General features: G+C 36.4%; 1 non-coding gene across 1 annotated transcript; it reads right to left on the reverse strand.

Annotated features, from left to right (window-relative positions):
- Window positions 1-821: 821 nt before the first annotated feature.
- TRNAP-AGG (transfer RNA proline (anticodon AGG)) lies at window positions 822-893 on the reverse strand. The gene has a single exon. It is a non-coding gene; the product is annotated as a tRNA-Pro (tRNA).
- Between the last annotated feature and the right edge of the window lie 10032 nt (window positions 894-10925).

A 10925-nucleotide genomic window follows, 5' to 3' on the forward strand; every position in this document is an offset into this window, starting at 1 on the left:
ATGTGTAGTGCTGTCATCTGCCCCCAGTTTTACTAACTATGAGTGAAGTCAAGGAAACAGTTATTTTCCGGATATTATGCTGAGGTGAGTTCGGAAAGAAAAGTCATCACGTCTCCGCCGGGACTTGAACCCAGGCCCTCTTGCAAACCGGGCAAGCATGCTACCATCTACACCACTGGAGACACATGAATCTGCCTTCCTAATTTCACGCACTGTGTCGTGAGGCGCTGAAGTAGAGGCATTAGTAGCCTCTCTTAACTTCAGGAAATGGCCCCCGGGTGGGACGGTTTAGAGTCAAAAAAGCCATCTATATCTCTCTAAACCGTCCCACCCGGGGGCCATTTCCTGAAGTTAAGAGAGGCTACTAATGCCTCTACTTCAGCGCCTCACGACACAGTGCGTGAAATTAGGAAGGCAGATTCATGTGTCTCCAGTGGTGTAGATGGTAGCATGCTTGCCCGGTTTGCAAGAGGGCCTGGGTTCGAGTCCCGGCGGAGACGTGATGACTTTTCTTTCCGAACTCACCTCAGCATAATATCCGGAAAATAACTGTTTCCTTGATATCTCTGGCTGAGAAAAAAAGCCATCTATATCTCTCTATGAGTGAAGTGTTATGGTTGAATGATCTACCGTTGTAGGACTGTTGCTCTCTGTGGCGAGACTTTTTAACGGGGAGATCGGCTCGCATTTGCGCCTTGAAGTTGGGAACCACAGAAAACCAACTTCAGCCGACCACCACTGTGGGGTTCGAACCCGGATCCTCGCATCACGAGTCCGGCACTATAACCACTCGACCACCACAGCGGCAAAAAAATTACACAGGGTTCGGCCGGGATTTGAACCCGGGACCTCTCGCACCCTAAGCGAGAATCATACCCGTAGACCACCGAACCACAAACGATGCTGTAGCAAACGATTTGGAAGCATTCTGTTCGTTATTTGCGTATCTTTTACAAATACAAATACACCGCGACAACAGGCAAGATGCCCAACGAGGTGACTGAGAAAAAGATGCCGATAACAAATATGGCTGTCATATACAGTCAAACCTCGTTAGTGCGTCACCCGGTTAACACGTCACTCCGCTTACCGGACACTTTTTTGGAAGTCCCAATTGTCCTCAGGCAGGAATTGGCAAGATATGGCTTACTCTGTTTAACGAGTCACTCCGCTTACTAAGTCATATTTTCGCTCTTCCAAGAGTGACTCATTAACGAGGTTTGACCGTATTTCAAAAATACAGCAACCCGATTAAAAATGCAATTAACAAAAATTGTAAACAATATATACACATGATAAAATATTATACAATGCCCATAAGGAATACTTATGGTTGTCTTATTCTGAGTATGGATAGCTTCTCGATTGACTTGTGTACGTCAGCGACACCTATCGGCTGATTTTTGAGTTATTTATTTTTCCTGTCAAAAAAATTCCCGTGACCTAGCCATGCTAACCCTGCAAACCGTGTTTTATTTCGGTTATTTTCCGGTTTTATGAATTTTTAACATTTCTGCGGACTTTTTGTCCACCTTGTATATTATTTCCAGTGCGAGAGGATCAATCATTATTTTTTTACTACAATTACAATCATCATCAAATACAAAAGCATTATAACAAATACAACTCACTTTTTAATTCAGTACAAATCAATTTTTTTTTTTAAATGGTACAAAGAATTGTCTGAGGTATTATTTTTAACGTATATTTGTATCATTTTGAATTTTCAGGTATGATTTATATCAGAGTTACTTGACTTTTTTTGGTCCACGGTTACTTTTGGACCATATTTTTTTTTCTCGCGTTCCCCTCCTATCTTATTCAGAGCCCCCCTCAAGGTGAACAACCCTTACGGCCACTCATACGTACGCCTCTGCCTCTCCCCCGGCCCATGATTGGATGAGCCCATTTGTTAAAATGAACACGGTTTTATGGACAGTTCTGCTGGATTCGAAAAATTTCCACGCCATATTTTACTTGAAAACTTTAATTCTTCATAGTATCAGTATTTTTTTACAGCTCTCTCTGGCCCCCCCACTCGACCACCTCTCATGACCTCCCTTTCATTTCATTTGCACCTATGCCTCCTTCCATCGAGAATATCCTAGGGCCGCTTATAGTTCCAGGTTGAGAAACGCCGATGTATAATATTCATTAAAATACTAAAAACTGATTCTTAATTAATATTTAATTGAAATAACGACGAAATTGTCACAATGTTTAATTAATTTTGCCGACGTTAATGATACTTTTCCGGATGGAAAATTAATGAATAATAATTTTTATGTATTACTAAATATTTTAAATACATCACCTTTCGAATAACAAATCAATAAGATTTATGTGACATCCGTTGGAATATTCCGTAAATAAGATAACGTCTATAAATGGCTTGTGATAATTTTTATTTCATTTTAGAAATTATGTTGTTACTTTCAATGAAGAAAACCTACAAAAACTCAGTCTTTATGATGGTGCTCTCTTAAATGGGCATAGAGTCGTCCTTCGTCAAAATTTCATTTTTCTACCGTTCCAATAATGAGAATATAGGGTCATAAAATATTACTTCCAATATAATACTTCATTTTCTATTACCTCAATTTGTTTTTGTTTTTTTAAATAGATATTATATTAGTTGGAAATAGAAAATGATACATTATTTATGAGACAATCCTTTTTTTACGTGCAATGATTCAAGTCCAAAATTCAATTATGCGCGATAATTCTGTAAAATGTTTTATAGCGGGGTAATTTATTTTAATTCTTTTTCTAGGAATGCCTAACTTATTTCCTTCTTTTTTAGTTTTAAAGAAGAATTAAACACACAAATTTATATAAGTATTACCCAAATTAATAGCTTATAATGAGAGAACCACGCATGATTACTTATAAATTAAGAAGAGACCAACTTTTCAAGTTTATATTCGCAAATTAATAGAGTTCATTTCGAGCGCCTCTACAAGCTCTGCAAAGTTTGAACGGTGCTCGATCTCTTGCCAAGTGCTTAACAGCAATTGAGGTATTATTAAATCAATTGCTGCAGAAATACGGTTTCAAATCATTTGGAAGGCTTCACATTTCCCTCAGTTTTAGTTCATACACGGCGTTTAACATGCTTCACTGATTTAAATTCAGCTATCTTAAGCATACACTAAACCTTATGTTGTGGCCATGGCCCCCATATCTTAGAGCAAGGCTCCTAGGCAGGGAAATTGGCGGGCCCCCAAGCCAGACTTTTCGCGGGCCCTTGTATAGTCTGTTTATAGTATGAAAGAACAAAAAATGACGGAAATTGCACCGGGACCCAAGGGCAGAGGCCCTGTCAGTCCCCACACTTTGGAGGAAGGTTCATGGTTGTTTCTTCTATATTCTACTAGTACTACTACTAAACTGTACACGCACCACATAACCATTTCTTTGAAAAGCAATGTCCTTTGAAAGCATTCCTTGAAAAGCAAACAGGAATGCCTATCACGTGTTTCAGAAGCAGCCGCCTGTCTTCCAAATTCAGAAGCAAAGATAACATAACATGATTTATTTGTCCCCAGTCATTAATATAAAAATATACAAGTTAAAGTTAACAATCAAATTACAACTTTTTTACAACAGAAAATACAAAGAGCGAGAGAAAGAGAGAGAGAGAGGGGAAAAAATTATATTTTAATATACTCAGTAGAAATTATTTATAGACGCCGGAAGTTCAGGCAAAATGCCTTTTTTGCCTATTTTCAAACTTTTTTAATAAAAATGCCTTTTTTGAAATTTTCGTGTCATAAATGTGTCTATTTTAACATAGTTTTAAATCTATTAGTGAATTCCAGAGGCCATAATCTGTAAAACTCGGATATTTTGAGCACTGAGAACTCCAAAAGAATTGCTCTTTTTAAAATTCTCCCACTCTCAGTATTAATTATTATTAGAAATCTCTTCCAGCCCTATTTAGACGCAAATAAGTAATACAAGAGATCGGTGTTGCCATGCATTAACTTTGCTTTGACCGGATGGCGTTAGACATGAATGCCATTGTTTCAGATGAACGCAGTCCGTGTTAGAAAAGCAAAGGAAAATTAGAAATTTTTGTTTCTTCACACGCCTGAGCGAGACATAATCTCAGGCATTAGACTGCGTTTTATGTGTATAACTGACCGATGGCTGTCCCAAGAGGTCATGAATTGACGTCATGGATCACACAAGGCGAGGGTAGAAGTAGACAGTGCTCTAGGGACATATTGTTTTAATTTTTTTTTTGCACTATAAATGCACTGCAAACAACCATGGCTATTTATTAAACATAAATGTTTAGTATTCAATTAAATTTACCAGAGTCGCCTTCAGGGGTGTGTGATAGATGCGGCTACACAGGGCTCCGCGCTTGAAGGAGTCCACTCCGCGCACACGGGGTAATATGTTAATTTTGTTTTAAATAAAAATAGAACAAGATAGCCATGTTTCAACTACAGAAATGATAATGATTATTCCAAACAATACAACAAATAAACGAGACTTATTCGCAATTCGAAGGAGCTCACAGATCATTTTCTCTACTGGCTCCGCTTCTGGTAATGGTAGTCTTTGAATTGGCCTAATCCTGAGGGTCTAATAGCATTTTATGTTGGACTTGAAATCAATTTAACTTGGATAATATAATGCAGTCATTATAAACTATAATTAAAACAATAGACGGATTAAGTGCAACCAATTTTTCAGCTCTAGTTTTTGGACCCTTAATACGTTTGTTTTTAGTTATCTTTTCTTCCTTGAAAAAATTATAAATGATTTTTTTTTAGTACCTATTTTAGGCATTTTTAGTGATTAAACTTCCGGGCTCTAGTTATTTATAATGTGACGAAGAAAGCTGGGAAGAGAGTACAGAAGTTACTCAATGCTAGTAAAAATGCTGTCGACGAAACAGCTCGGCAGTTTATTTATTTTACGTGTGTCTCCCATACTACGAGTGAATATAAAATGTTGTCGGCCTAATTGGGTGTGGGTGATCTCTGCAGCGAGACTTTTTTTTTAATATTTTATGTAGTTTGCGAAAAATTATTCTCACGAAGATGTGGGGGAGGGTTGGCACAGAGAAAAACTTACTTCGAATTTTTGCGATAGAGGGTGCTGCACGAGAGCAGATCACAGAATTATTGACCTGTGTGAACCTTTTTTCAATCTATTCTGTCTGAAACGTCAGTTAAGCTTCAGCCTGTGATTCATGGCTGAGGGAAAAAACTCCACCAATATTACTTATCTACAAATGCCAACATCACAATGAAAACCGTAACAACCGCATGTGTAAGCGGCAGTAACAGAAAATTTCAGAAATTGAGCTGTTAATCGTACACCCTTCATTTTATAGGACTTTGTTATGAATGTTTCCAGTGATTTGCTTTTATGCAGTGCCTTCTATCGAAAAAAAATATATGTATTAATTTTTCTTTTTCTGTACCAAAAGAAAAAACCCCTCTTTGTGAGTAATATTTTAGCAAACCATATTCAAGTATACCAATTCCTATTTTTTGCGAATTTTCGGGACTTTTCTATTGGTGAATTTATAGGACACCCTGTACATTAGCAAAAATTGTATGTAGGACGTGAATGTATATTCGAGTATAACCTTACATTTCTCAAAGAAAATAATAATATAGAATTTGTCATCGAACTGGAACGTCGTTTTGCGGTTGGATTTAATTCTTTATATCTATTTACTGGACAAGGATGAGCAAAGAAACTTTCTTTTCCCTCACTAAATGGAACTATATCTTTACTTCGAGAACAGAAAGAAAAAAATAAGATGGAAGATCTTATAAAGTTTTAAAACATAGAAGAAAGAAGGGGGGGGGGGTTGTATCAAACTGAATAGATCGACGTGGCTCCCAAAGTGAAGAAGATTTCCCAAGACACACTCTATAAAAGCAGCCCTTCAGGCTAAAAGTTCTCGTATCACAAAAAAAATTCTTATTTGAGATCAGAAGACCAAAGAGTGAAAACTATCGCTCTCTGAAGCTTAAGTTTTCTTATCTTGAAAAGTCCAGAAAAGGACTCGAGAAAGGTTCCTCTTTCTATCCTATCTCAGTTACACGATGGACACTTTTGTCTCCCTTTAACACAGACGGCTTTCCTCTTACTTTTTCTTTTTATTGCCGAAGACCATCGAAGAAAACAATTTTGTGACCGGGAAATTTCATCAGAAAAAAGGATTACTGGTCCAGCTCATCGAAAAAAAAGTAACCTCAACTATTATTAATCGCTACAAACATGTGATTTGTCTGTGTCAAACGCTGATTCATTTTTCCTTGATACTGCCACGCAGATACGCTTGCGCACATACAAAATACATTGAGATAACGATGAGAAATTACCAAAATTTTCCTTCAAATTATATCCATTACTTTACATAAAAAATCTTCTTGATTGGTCATGGAAGCGATTTTTTAAAAAAATTTATATTTTGTGAGATTTGCAGACTGAAAATGAAGAAACCTCATAGCACTAGAAATATTAACAAATCTTCAAAAATGACGGCTGTTGGAATTTTCGTAAGTTACGCAAGTACCAATAGCTACACACAGATTGCGAGTAGCTTATATATCTTAAAACAATATTTTCCAACCTTTTTATACAACTACGATCCGGTGAAAGTAGTTGAACAATTATGTCGTATCGGCAGAATAGGAAAAATAATTTCTAGACCTGCAAAAAAAATAAATAAATGGGAAAATATTTTATTATATTTAAAGGCCGAAGGGCTTTGTAAGAACCCTTTGGCTTTTCACCGGTTCGTATACTGAATAAATGAATGGGAGAGAAATATATTTTAATAAATGAATGGGGAAAATATTTTAATCGATAAATGGAGAACTTATTTGAGAGCAAGGCAAAAAATAAATTATTGAGAGAAATATTTTAATAAATGAATGGGAGAAATGTGTGTGTGTGTTTTTGGTAAATAAATAAATGGGAAAGATATTTTAATAAGTATACGGAAGAAGTATTCTAAAATTAATGAATGGGAGAAATGATTTGAGGACAGTCAAAAAATAAATAAATAGAGCAAATAACTTGCGTACCGGTAAAAACTAAGTACTGTAAACAGGAGAAATAATTTGTAGACCCGCAAAACTAAATACCATGAATAGGAAAAATAATTTGTGGACCAGAAAAAAAAATAAATGAGAGAAATTATACTCGGGCACCCCTGACGGCTAAGACAGAAATAAAAACTAATATACAGACGCTTAGCATTTAATTGAATCTAAAATTACATTACGGCCAGGCCAATAGCCAGAGATTTAGTTTGGAGGGAGGGACCACTTTCGTTTCGGGAGGGGGAGCAGGGCCATCATTTCAACTTTTTCCGGGGGGGGGGGGGCAAAGAACATGTATTCAATGTATGCCATTTTTAGTGTATTTTCAAAAGCCAGGGAAGGCAACGGCCCCCCTCCCCTGACCCCGCCCCCCAAATGACGGGCTTGAGGGGGAGGGACAAAAGTGATAGAACAATAGGTTTCGCCAATTTTTTTCTTTCTTTTTTTATCATTTTCTCACATTTTAAGGAGGGGGGTTTCTCAGACTCCCAAGTTCACTCCCGCCTCCCGCTACAGCCTTGATAGCGGCTATATGAATTGGTCGAAATATTTACATGGAGGGCTAGCAAAGGAAGTTCTCAAGGAACAGCAGTTGAAGAACACAGTCGTAGGATTAATTATAATGCTCTTAATATTCTTGAACTTCGAACGTTATAATTATTCATTAAAAATATAATTTGCACGAATCATTCTGCTAAATATTCATAGACTATCGCTAATGTTGAATGCTCAAAAATACCCCGTAGCTTTCTCGTCAGGTATCAAATGTTTGAGAGAAAACTTTATGGGAGTCGTATGTGCTACACAAGAGAGGCTGAACAATGCTAGATGCCATTTTATATTGCCAGTACATGCAAGCTAATCCCGCTCTTTAAGCTGAAGTGCCTCCAGCGCGATTCTTGGAAGAAAACTGATAGGGTGTCAGGAAGAAGCCAAATCCCTCCCGGATATTAATGGCACCAAACCGGAAGTAATCCCGACTCCCTATTCTGATGTAATCCCCGAGAAAGTGTTGTGTGGGGAATGAGATCGAAAACTCGGGAACTCATCCTGATGCGAATTCGAAAAAAAAATTTTTTTGGGCGGTAGGATTTCAATTCAGGGCGCCGAAGTTAATGCCTGGATTTTCGAAGTTGATGCTCTAAGTCTTATTTATTTGTTTACATTATTGAAGTAAGGGGGGAAGGGAAATATGAATAAAATACGAAAATTTAGTCACATAAATAGGAAAAACAAAACAACCGAAATAAAAATATTAATATCGGATTTTCTCGTCTTCATTAATGTCTACACCAAGAGTCTTCAATTTTTCTCGAGTCGCGAGCACTGCCTATGCCCCTCATCAAAAGAGGAGCAACCCTTACGGCAACTTTGGCGTAACTTAAGCCTGAAATCTGCATTTAATTGCAATACTTGGATACAATTTTTACGGTGTTTAATTGAAGTATTGATCAACTGCTCGTGAGCACGAAATCAGATACGAACTTTGAGTACTCTTCATGCTTCAAGGAGCACCATGGTGCTCGCGAGCAAAAGGTTGAAGATGACTGGTCTATACGGATATTTATTATTCCATCGGCGTAGCTTAGAAAGTTATTTTGCGCGTGTGACCTGTGAAAAATAAAAATAGTATTCACGTTTATGGATTTATTAACAGAATTATATAGTTTAATGTATTTTATACTTATGCAAATACGGTATTCATTAAAAGAAACTTTATACTCTTTAACAGACGTAAGAAAATAAAAATTTAGGGTTATTGTCTGCGAAATACATGAATTGCTTTTCAAAAGCAAATAGATCGAGATACGCGCAGGCATAAAACTTTAGCCTGGTTACAAAACCAGATAGATCAGAATTTTTTTTTCCTCTCAAAGTAATATAAGCTAAATTTAGTTAAGACCTGTGCCCATCTAATAACAATTTGTAAAAAAAATAGATTAATAAAGTTCTTTCATATAAACGACGCAATTCATTAGTTTTTTTTCCTCCCAAAAAATTTATCAAAAGTGATCTGCACTATGTTTCCAAAAAAAAGTTGTGCCCATTTTGGAGTTTATGCATTTTCCCGAATGTCTAGAAAAACACTGGGTGAATCGTTCTGAAATTTTGATCGTAGGCCTTATATTGCTACTCACCATTTTAGGGGACCGACAAAAACTTAGATAAGAAAATGTTTTCAATCAACCTGTATCAGAAAAAGGTGCAAACCACCTGCAACTTTTAAAAAAATATATTGTACTCACAATATATGCAATACTTCTGTGCATTCTCGTGAGAATAGCCCGTATGTTCACGAAAATATAAATGTTTTCTATTAAAATTCTAATTTTCATCACATGATTTTTGCTTATAACATGCCGAGTTTCAAACCAATTTTTACAAAATTTACAGAAAAAATGACGCTATAAATGAAACATACGGTATAGAAATTCAAAATGTGACAAATCATTATTCAATAAGATTATGAGCATTTTTAGCAAATTTTATTTTTCATAATTTGATTGCCAGATATACAGGGTGCGTTGGTGGCAGGGCGCATATTTCCAATACTAGAAGCATATTTCCAATTATAAAAAGTATCCAAATAACGTCTAGTACTAAGATATGTCATCTATGTTTCAAGGGGTTGTATAGTTATTAAAATAAAAATGTTAACTTTTTATGCAGACTGTCCTAGAACCCAGTCGGAATGTTGTTGTCCTGCCTCTCTTGATGCCAAAACAAAAACAACAAAAAATCACGTTGCTAAGTGGTATCTAATTCACTGACGCATTCGAATATTTACTAGCGCAGGGTGCACAGCACAATCTCCGTCCCACGAAAGGTGTTCTGGTATCAATATATTCCAATGTGTCAATAAATGCCACGATAAATTCACATGGCTGACCATATATATTCTTCCATAAAAAATACGGGAAATCGAGATCCATATCAGGCATCGCCAGTTATCGCCAAAAACATTATCAAAGGCGAGTAAAATTGGAGATTATAACTTAAAAATTTGCAAAGGCGAATAAAATTTTCAGGAAAAAAAATCAAAGACAAGTAAAGTTCTCAGTTATAGCCAATAACATTGTCAAAGGTAACTAATTGATTATCAATTACAGCCAAACAAATTATCAAAAGATTTTAAAGTTACCAACTATCGCTAAATATTGCTGAAGAATCACCATTTGCAGGAAATAGTGCCCACTGCGATTCCCAATGGATTAAAACGTAATTCACCAAAAAGAAACATGTTTGACAAATATGCGACCTGAATATAATCGATAATAATTGATCATATAATTTATGTTATGAAAATAATCTTCATTTGATTTCATACATAAGAATAAAAACTCCAGCAAAGCCTCGATAAAAAACGGGACACTGTATGAAAAAAAGTCGAGACGACCGAAATTGCGGGAATTACCGTAAAATACGGATCATACGGTCACCGCCCACGAACGGTAGAAATACCTCGTATCTGGCCAGTACTTTCTTTAGATAATTCTATCTCTAGGAGGTGCTAATCTGGCTTGCTGACTGAAAAGATTGTGCTGCAACCCTGTACTAGAGCATACTTTTTGACCATGTTAAAAGATATGAGAGATCCCTCTCCCCGCAATCGATAACATTCTTACATTTCGGACCTGATTTGAAGCGTTTCTTTAAAGATTTTCTCCAGTGTTATCAGTATCAATAGAATTTTTGTTAGACAAAAAAGTCACAAATTCTATGCGCGTTTTCCATTGAATACAAGGCCTAATTTCTCTTACAATATCAACTCATGCGTCATTCAGGTTGCTCAGAACTGTTTCTGTTGAATCAATGTCCGTAAATATCTTCTAAACTACGATT

The sequence above is a fragment of the Pholcus phalangioides genome, unplaced genomic scaffold (genome assembly GCF_987345545.1).
Source record: "Pholcus phalangioides strain wild (caught in Gottingen) unplaced genomic scaffold, Ppha-v1.0 ptg000015l_1, whole genome shotgun sequence".
NCBI lineage: Eukaryota > Metazoa > Arthropoda > Arachnida > Araneae > Pholcidae > Pholcus > Pholcus phalangioides.